Source organism: Triticum aestivum, chromosome 3B (genome assembly GCF_018294505.1).
Source record: "Triticum aestivum cultivar Chinese Spring chromosome 3B, IWGSC CS RefSeq v2.1, whole genome shotgun sequence".
NCBI lineage: Eukaryota > Viridiplantae > Streptophyta > Magnoliopsida > Poales > Poaceae > Triticum > Triticum aestivum.
Window position 1 is genome coordinate 4148018 of NC_057801.1, and position 8153 is coordinate 4156170.

Below are 8153 nucleotides of genomic sequence, written 5' to 3' on the forward strand. Positions count from 1 at the left end.
AGGATAGGTAAGATAATATCATCAAACATGCATAAGTGTAGCTTATGATCAAACACATGATCATCAATGTCTCACAAAAACAGCATAGTATCTCAAGCATTCAAAAGCAAACAAAGTTTAACCACCAAAGCAAGAGAGAATAAAAGCAACACTCTCTCTCTCAAAGCCTATGATCTATACATGTTTCTCCCCCTTTGGCAACAAGTTACCAAAAAGTTCATAGAAAATGCATAGTGCTAGAATGACTCTCAGGCTTGATCTTCATGTGGTGGTGTAGAGGGAGCTGGAGGAGTTGGTGCTGGAGCTGGTTGCATTGGAGCTGTAGGAGTTGTAGCTGGTGCAGATGATGTGGCTCTGGTGTATGGCACAGGCACTGCAACTGACCTCTAAGCTCTAGACACTCTGGCAAATACATTAGTGGTAGTCTTGCCCTTCCTCTCCTGCATGTCATCCTATAGCTGCTCCACAACAGACTAAATCTCAGTTACTTTGACATCAAGATCATAGAATTTTTGTTCCATGATTCTTTCCAAGCTCTTCTGATTTTGAGTGAGGGTGGCCAATCCCTTCTCAATCCCCAGTGATGATGCTATCAAGTAACCAAGCTGATCCTGCTTGTTCTTCAAAAAGTACTCAGATGCCTCCTCTTGAGTTGGCATCTTGACAGCCTTCTCTTTCCTTGCCTTCTCCTTCTTCTCTTGAGCTTGTACTGATGATGGTTCATTCTCATTCATGACAACATGATTCTCCTCAAAGTCTGGATAGAGAGGAAAATGTTCCTTATCCAATTGATATTTTCCTGTGCCCATCTTTGAGTTAATCAACTCCTGAATCTGAGGGGCATATCCACAACTTCTCTTTTGATCTGCTGCAGTCCTCTTAGTGGTTTCAACCATAAGGCTCATGACCTTGAATTTCTGTGGCAGATCAAACAAATGCAACATGTTGATTGCATGCCCTCTAATCATGTTGTGGTCACCAGACTTAGGCAACAGAGTGTGTCTTAGGATGCAGTTGATTGTTGGCAGCCCTGACAAAAGAAATTGGACTGACCCAAACTTATGTGTCTCAATGGCTTTGTCTGGGATCTCCTTATACATGTGTGCCATGGAATTGTGGTCCATCTTCTTCTTGGCATAGACATCCAAGTCATCTTCACTCTCCTTTGGGGCATTAATCAGTTTTTCCCACTCCTCAACAGTTGACTGGTACCTTGTACCTTCAGACATCCAAGCTATCCTCCCATCTGGATAGAAGTGTGCTATGGAGTAGAATTGCATAATGAGTTCATCATTCCAGTTGGTGAGCTTTTGCCCAACAAAATCTGCAACTCCATAAGCAACAAAACTTTCTTGCACTCCAGGATAGTGCTCTTCATTTTCCTTCATGTAGGTCCAGTCGACCCACCTCATATCACACACTATGGGCTTCTTGTCCAACAAAATTGTCTCATAGAAGTCCTTCTGTTCCTTTGTATGGAACCTATAATCAACAGCAGTCCTTCTCCTTGTGGCATATGGATCTGTCATCCTCCATAGCCTCAACCCTGAGTCTCTTCTGATGTTTATGTCCTCAGCCACAGGATGGGCATCATTGTGGTCTGGTATCTTGGGCTTGAGCTTCCTCGGGACTTGTCCTTCTTCATCTTCCTCATCAGCAACTTCAGGCACTGGGGCCTTGTTCTTCTCAGCAGCTGGAATACTCCTGGTATTCCTCTTTGGTGCAAGCTTGGCCTTGGGGCAGCTTTGGGTGCTTTCTTGGGCTTTGATGTTGCAGCCCCTGACTTAATTGCATCACCCATAAGCTTTTGTGCCTTGGGTGCTGGTGCAGCAACCTCTTCTTCCTCTTCAGAGTCTCTCCTCATTGAGGGATTTCCAAGAACCTGGGCAGTAGTGGTTCTGGCTCTCTTCTTCTTCTTATCCTGAGCAGCAGCTTCATCCTCTAATTCAATGGCAAACTTCATAGTTTCTCCAGTGGGAACTTTCTTGGGTTTGGAAGTTGTGACTCTCTTTGCAGGTGCCTCTTTGGGTTCAGACTTCTCAGGTACTTGAGTAGATCCTCTGACCTTCAACATAGGTGTCCTCTTGGCAGGAACCTTCCTATTGAGTCCACGTTTAGTGTTCTTGGCAGAGGCATACTCCTTCTTGAGCACTACCTTCTTGGAGGTAGCCTCATCCTCTTCTGCTTTATAATCATCATCCTCAGAATCTGAGGTTCTCTTCTTCCTGGCCCGGGTGGCAGCTTTAGGCAGGTTGCTTGGGGTGCTCCTACTGCCTTCATCTGAAGTGCTAGAGGGACTAGTGCCCTCACTCATGTGTATCTGCTCTTCTGACCTGTTCTGACTGTCACTTTGGTCTAACATGCTGCAAATCACTGACTGCTGACCCTGTGAAGAGTTATAGATGAGATAGAGTGGATGAGCATCACAAAATGCAGAGATTTTTGCAAAAGAATGATTCAAAAATTCAGTTTTAGTTTTCCACGGAAAGCATTTCGGATGAACCGATTTTCAAACTCGGTGACACCGAAGCAGTTTTGGAACCTAAACTGATGAACTCGGTTGGACCGAGTCACAGTTCGGTGGCACCGAGACTGCAAGGGTTTCACAAAGTCCTAAAATCGATCTCACCGATTAGCAATTCTCGGTCAGACCGAGAGTTACTAGTGCAATGGCATTAGCCAAATCAGTGGGACCGAGTTTTTCAACTCGGTTGGTCCGAGATGGTTTCGGCGGAAACCTAACCCTAAATTTTCAAATCTCATCTAATCTAAGGATTGCAATTACTGGATAGGAGTGTCTCAATCGTGGCAAGAATCATTAAGAACACAATGTGCTAGGAATCGGACGAGGATAGCACTATGATCGAGTCCATACCCTAGCTTGGCGATGAACTCGCTACGGCAGCAACGGCGGGGGTGAAATCCATTGACGGCGGCGGAGACCAGCGACAGGAGGCGGCTGGCGACGAGGAGACGATCCGGAGACCCTGATGGCAGAGCGAGCTATCGCGGGCGAAGAGGTTCGGAGAAATTTCCAAATTTTTGCCCGTGACTATATATAGCCCGACCCTGTCGGTGTGACCGAGTGGAACAACTCGGTGGCACCGAGATGCATAACTGTGTATAGTTACAGCAACTTGGTGTGACCAAAAAGTTCAAATCGGTTGCACCGAGATTGAAAACCTACATCGACTTAGTGATCTTGGTGGGACCGAAATGGAGGAATCGGTCAGACCGAGAATCACAAAGAAGTTTTGGAAGTTTAAGTCTATGACGAATCGGGGACTCCATGTGCTCCTCACACAGAGTGGTTCGAATCTGACTTGATCAAATTTTGTGATGTAGCATGAATAGAGTTTGAGACGAGAAAAGCATAGATAGCTAGAGAAGGTTCTTAGGCATTCTTGTCCATCCACTTGGCAAAGAGAAAAAGGAGCCAAAACAACAAGTGGATGTCCTTGAATGAGGAAAACATGCACCAACATGCTCACACAATAAGATGGCAATTGAAATATGTGGCAAAACATGCACAACCAATTCTAGTATCTATCAAAACAATTGGCAATGACTAGGTCATCTATATATGAGTATATTGACTTAGGAGTCAAATGAAAACATTTGATCATAGGTCATAGTCATTGTTTAAGCACAAGTGGGGTTACCACTTTTACATAATGCATTGATGTCTTCACACCATTAGAGTTGCTTTGACTCAATTCTTAGAGTTAAGCTCCCCCTAGATGTGAGATCCCCTTTTAGAGGGATGAACTAACCTTGGGTTTTGTCGATGATGACTTCATGTAGGTGTTGAAGATGTGGATGCTCAATGTTGGTGTAGATCACTTGGAGCAATCCTTTGGAGTGAGTTGCACTTTCAACTTACCTACATGGGTTAGTCCCACAAGGAACAGACAAGAATATCCATAGACATAGAGTGATGCACACACAAGATAATATCCATGAAATCATTAGGTTACCTTGTCCCTTGCCTTACCAACATGAGGGTTTGTGACTCCTTGAACTAGTGCAAGATGTGGAAGATGATTGCACTTGTTCTTGCCATAATGATATGAGTGAAGAATGTTGGCGGAGTCACCCTCAAGAACTCTCTAGTTCTTCTTCTTCGGGATCCACATCATCTTGATGGGAATCCTTGGAGTTGTAGTTGTACTTGATGAAGTAGAACTTGACGTAGTCTTGGGAATCCACTTGACCGAGACCTTAAGTGCTTCTTCAAATGCATCAATCTCTTCTTGAAGCTTGTCCTTGCCTTTGTTCTTGTGGTCTTGTGGTGGAAGATCATCTTGTGATTGTGTTCCCTTGAAGGAAGTAGGATCATACTTCTCTTGTTGAGGAACAAACTTCGTCTTGGGGTATTGATCTTCTTCCCACTCAACTCCATTGGGATTGAACTTTCGTTCAAAACCAACACCTTGATTCTTCCGGTGCCTTCATTGCTTGCATACAATTTCCTCGAATTGCTTACTCCCAGCAAGGCTCTTGTAAACATCCTTCTCTATAATTCCCTTCAATAAGCTATTTTCTTGCTCAAGTGTAACTTGGCTAAGAGAATCATTAGTGGAATCAAGAGAACTACTAGAAGCAACAATATTGGATTTGACATTATTATTGTTACTACTAGAGGAAGGATCTTTCTTGTACTTGTTACTAGACTTGACTTGAGGCATGTAAGTGGATAAGAGTAAACGCTTGGCAATGTAAGAAGAACTTTTCTTACGGAGATCATCATTGATTGCTTTTAAGAACTCATGCTCTTGCTCAAGATTGAGCTTTTCAAAGCGTAACTTCTCATGAGCCCTTAAAAGTACTCGATGATCTTCGAAGATAGTTTCATGAGCCAACTTAAGAGTGTTTAGTTCCTTAGTTAGGAGCTCAATCTTCTCCTTATCATTGTCACTCGTTTTACCTTGATTAGCATGATTAATTGACGTTTCATCGTAGTATTCATCACTATAGTTGTCAACAAGTAAATCATCATCCACAAGCAAGTCATCTTCATCACTATTGAAATCAACATACTCGGGATGTGTTACCTTTGGACCTTTGGCCATGAAGCATCTTCCAATTCCTTCATTTGGTGAATCAAAAATGTCGTAGGAGTTGGTTGACACAAGTGCTAGACCGGCAACACCTTCATCTTGAGTATATCCGGAGTCAGAGTGATAGCTTCTCTCGGAGTGATTGTTGGAGTCGGAACCGGATACCCATTCACCAACATGAGCTTGATGTCTTCGTTTTGTGTAGCTCCTTGATGACTTGTCCTTCCTTTCCGAATCCTTGCTTCTCCGTGAGGGTCTTTGTTCATAATGATCATCTCTACTCCTCCTCTCTCTCGGTGGTGATTCTTCTCTTTTGCTTCTTCTTTTTGGAGAATCTTCTCTTCTTTTGTAGGGTGTCGTACACTCATTGGAATAGTGTCCGAGTCTCCCACAATTGTAGCAATTTCGCTCTCGACTAGAAGATCTTTTGTCATTGTAATACCTTGACTTGGAGCTTCTTTCTTTGCTTCTACTCTTGTAGAATTTGTTGAAGTTCTTCACCATTAAGCTCAATTCTTCATTGAAGGTTTGTTTCTCACTTGATGATGTGGGGGCTTCACATGAGGCTTTGTAAGCACCACTTGACTTGTTGTGAAGTTCCTTCTTATCCTTAAGTGACATCTCATGAGCAACAATTCTTCCAATGACTTCCGTTGGCTTGAGATCTTTGTAGTTTGGCATCATTTGGATCAATGTGCACATGATATCATACTTTCCATCCAATGCTCTTAGGATCTTCTTGATGATGAATCTGTCGGTCATCTCTTCACTCCCTAAGCCGGCAATCTCATTTGTGATAAGTGCAAGCCTAGAGTACATTTCAGCGACACCTTCACCATCCTTCATTTTGAACTTGTCAAGCTGACTTTGGAGCACATCCAACTTGGATTCCTTGACGGAGTCGGTACCTTCATGCATATCAACCAAAGTATCCCTTTGCATTCTCAAGACGGCTGATTTTGTTGAATTCTTCGGGGCACAATCCGTTGAAGATGATATCACAAGCTTGAGCGTTGTATTGCAGCATCTTCAATTCTTCCGCATTAGCTTCACGGTTCGGCTCTCTCCCATCAAAGAATTCACCTTGCAAGCCAATACAAATAATTGCCCAAACGGCGGGGTTATGTCTGAGAATATGCATTTTCATCTTATGCTTCCAACTAGCAAAATTAGTACCATCAAAATAAGGACTTCTACGGTGATAATTTCTCTCACTAGACGCCATACTCTCCTAGGTTGTGAAACCAAGGCTATGACCACCAAAAGCTATGGAAATCAAAGCAAATGGAGACCAAAGCTCTGATACCACTTGTAGGACCTTGAAGTATGTCTAGAGGGGGGTGATTAGACTACTTGACCAATTAAAAACTTAACCTTTTCCCACTTTTAGAGTTTGGCAGATTTTAGCTATCTAGGGACAAGTCAAGCAATCATCACACAATTCAAGCAAGCATGCAAAGAGTATATAGGTAGCGGAAATTAAAGCATGCAACTTGCAAGAAAGTAAAGGGAAGGGTTTGGAGGATTCAAACGCAATTGGAGACACAGATGTTTTTGGCGTGGTTCCGATAGGTGGTGCTATCGTACATCCATGTTGATGGAGACTTCAACCCACGAAGGGTAATGGTTGCGCGAGTCCACGGAGGGCTCCACCCACGAAGGGTCCACGAAAAAGCAACCTTGTCTATCCCAGCCGTCGCCCATGAAGGACTTGCCTCACTAGCGGTAGATCTTCACGAAGTAGGCGATCTCCTTGCCCTTACAAACTCCTTGGTTCAACTCCACAATCTTGTCGGAGGCTCCCAAGTGACACCTAGCCAATCTAGGAGACACCACTCTCCAAGAAGTAACAAATGGTGCGTTGATGATGAACTCCTTGCTCTTGTGCTTCAAATGATAGTCTTCCCAACACTCAACTCTCTCTCTCATAGGTTTTGGATCTGGTGGAAAGAAGATTTGAGTGGAAAGCAACTTGAGGAAGGCTAGAGATCAAGATTCATATGGTAGGAATGGAATATCTTGGCCTCAACACATGAGTAGGTGGTTCTCTCTCAGAAATGGTAAGTTGGAAGTGTAGGTTTGTTCTGATGGCTCTCTCAACGAATGAAGAGGAGGTGGAGGGGTATATATAGCCTCCACACAAAATCTAACCGTTACACACAATTTACCAAACTCGGTGGGACCGATTCAACAGACTCGGTCGGACCGATTTAGTAAACCTAGTGACCGTTAGGATTTTCGGTGGGACTGACATGCAACTCGGTAGGACCGATATGGTTAGGGTTAGGGCATAACGTAATCTCGGTAAGACCGATTACTCAAACTCGGGAAGACCGATTTTGGTAATAAGCTTTCCAGAGAGTTGGTGAGATAAACTCGGTGGGACCGATTTGCTCTTTTCGGTGAGACCGAAATGTTACAAAAGGGAAACAGAGAGTTTACATTGCAATCTCGGTGGGACCGACCGCTCACTTCGGTTAGACCGAAACGTTACGAAGGGAAACAGAGATATTACAATCCTATCTTGGTGAGACCGAGATCCCCATCTTGGTAAAATGAAGAGTCTTGAGCTTTTGAGCTTGAGTCAATCCTTTGTCCTTAATATTTTGAGGGATTCACTTTCATTATCCATGCCATGCCATTCATTGAGCTTTCCTAAAATAACAGTCTTGGAATAACATTAGCTCAATGAGCTATATCTCTACCATTAAAGGAGAATCGAACGTCGTGATGGTTCAACCTCCTTCGCTCCCCCATCTCGTTCGGTCCTCCCCTCGTACCACCTCCCTCGCACGATTTCTCCATAAAAAAAATTAGCCATGACCGCCACCCCTTTGTTCTCCCAGCCCCTCGCTCCCGATTCCCTCACGGCCTCACCCTCATGATGCCCACCCACGATCTCCCCTCTCCGCTCCCAACTGACCCGATCGCAGGGAGTCTACCAAGCAGTTTCGTCTTTCACGGTTCCATCCCATCAGCCATCGCCGATCCACTTACCCCGTCCCATCTTCTTGCGGATCTCCTCATGGCCGCCGCCTCTCACCACCTCCACCATCTCCCGTACAAGTCTTCGGTTCCATCCCCCGTGTCTCC